This window comes from Arachis ipaensis, chromosome B7, assembly GCF_059453495.1.
Source record: "Arachis ipaensis isolate K30076 ecotype BB chromosome B7, ASM5945349v1, whole genome shotgun sequence".
NCBI lineage: Eukaryota > Viridiplantae > Streptophyta > Magnoliopsida > Fabales > Fabaceae > Arachis > Arachis ipaensis.
The window spans coordinates 75,429,947-75,431,903 of record NC_142442.1 but is presented as its reverse complement, the minus strand read 5'-3'; the positions used below and the strand labels follow the sequence as shown (position 1 = coordinate 75,431,903).

Sequence of the window (1,957 nt, the reverse complement as noted above, 5' to 3'; positions counted from 1 at the left end):
GCCATGTCCCGTATGTCCTCTTCCTCTTCAACATCTTCTATTTCCACTACCTCTTCAGCTGAGGCGTGTTCTGGTGAGCTTGGCTCATCTTGGTTCCTCTCCTGTAGTGTGGTTCCGGACCTTAGGGTGATGGCATTAATACCACCCTTGGGATTGGGTAATGGTTGAGAGGGAATTCCACTGGTGCTCAAAGGTTGATTATTGGAGTTATTCATTGAACCAATCTGTGAGACAAGAGCTTGCAAAGTAGCGTTCAGACCATTCAGAGTGGCATTAATGTTGTTTTCTATTGCCATCCGTGGTTGTAATTGCCACCTTGATTGTACCCTTGGTTGGGGCAGTCATAGAAGTTATGTGTGGCTGCCACGGTGTTGTCTTCCTGCTGGAGCTGCGAACATTCATCAGTATAGTGGCTATAATCAGCGCAGATTCAACAAACTCTTTATGGGACTAACTATTGGTTTTGCTATGCTGGAGAAGGTTGAGCTTGATGAACTTGTTGTTGATTCAATTGCATCTGCTTCAGCAAGTTGGTCATTTCACAGATACTCTAAGTTAAAGCAGCAGTCTCTCTGCTAGAGGATACTTCTGCAACGGCTTTTGCACGGCCTTGTTTCTGCCTGTGATTCCTAGTAGATTCAGCTAAGTCACTGATCAATTGTCATGCCTCATCAGTGGTCTTGTACTTTTTCATAGACCCATTGCTAGCACTTTCCAATGTGGTCTTATCTTGGGGCCTCATGCCCTGTGTGACATAACCGAGTAACACTATCTTGTCAATCATATGGTGGGGGCAAGCTTCTAGAAGATTATTGAAGCGCTCCCAGTACTCATAGAGAGTTTCAGAATCATCCTGAACAATCATGGAAATATCTTTCCTCATTTTATCAGTAACTTCAGCTGGAAAGAACTTTTCCAAGAATTCTCTTCTCAGTGTATCCCAGTTGGATACAATTGCTGTTGGTTGAGTGTAGTACCACTCTCTTGCTTTTCCCTCAAGAGAAAATGGGAAAGCTTTCAACAAAATTGAAGTTTCATCTGCACCATCACGCCTGACAGTAGAACAGGCTGCTTGAAAATATCTCAGGTGCTTGATAGGCTCTTGAGCAGGTAAGCCATGAAACTTGGGCATCAAATTGAGCAGTACGGTCTTTATTTCAAAGTCTGTAGCCACCGCTGGGTGATGCGCTTGAAATGGTTGCATTGTAAAATCAGGAGCTCCAGCCTCCTGGATAGTAACTCTCTTAGCTGCTGCCATGTTACCTACATGTAAAATAACCAAATCAGTAGAACGGGGGCTGGTTTCTTTCTCAAGTGACGTTTCAGATCTGCCCTCAGAGAGGACTAACCGACGCCGAGCTTGCCTTATTCGTGAAATAGTTCTTTCAATCTCAGGATCGAATACTAGCAAGCTTGGGTCAGGAAGCGAACGCGTCATCCAACGAAAGAAACAAGCAGCTCATAGTAGTAAAATAAAATAAAATGCAAATAAATAAAATCCAATCAATAACTTTAGCATTCTATTGCAACTCCCCGGCAACGGCGCCAAAAATTGATGGTGGCGGAAATTGGCGAGTTAAGAATGATTATAAAATATGCGTTGCAAGTATAGTTCTCAACCAACTAGAAATCCGCTTATCAATTTAGAAGGGTGACACAGAAATTAAAATTAAAATACTGGGAGTATGAATCCCAGGTCATCTCCCAACGAGTTGCAGAAAACTGTGCTATTTTATTAATCGGATGGTAGAAATTTAAATTAGAGAATTTATATAAATTTAAATAAAAGCCTTGACTGGGAGTCGATTAGCTGGAAGCCCTATTCTTGTTGGAGTACTCTCAAGATTAATTGACAATTGAGGGTTATTATTTTTAGTTGTCCCTCACTAAGTAAGGGAAAGTTAAACAAGTTGGAATGCTGTTTCTATCCACAAGTTCCAATCCGCTCTTGGGAGGA

General features: G+C 42.1%; 1 non-coding gene across 1 annotated transcript; it reads left to right on the top strand.

Moving 5' to 3' along the window:
- Positions 1–779: 779 nt before the first annotated feature.
- LOC148553021 (small nucleolar RNA R71) lies at positions 780–886 on the top strand. Its single transcript, XR_015892894.1, has one exon. It is a non-coding gene; the product is annotated as a small nucleolar RNA R71 (small nucleolar RNA).
- The last annotated feature ends 1,071 nt before the right edge of the window (positions 887–1,957 follow it).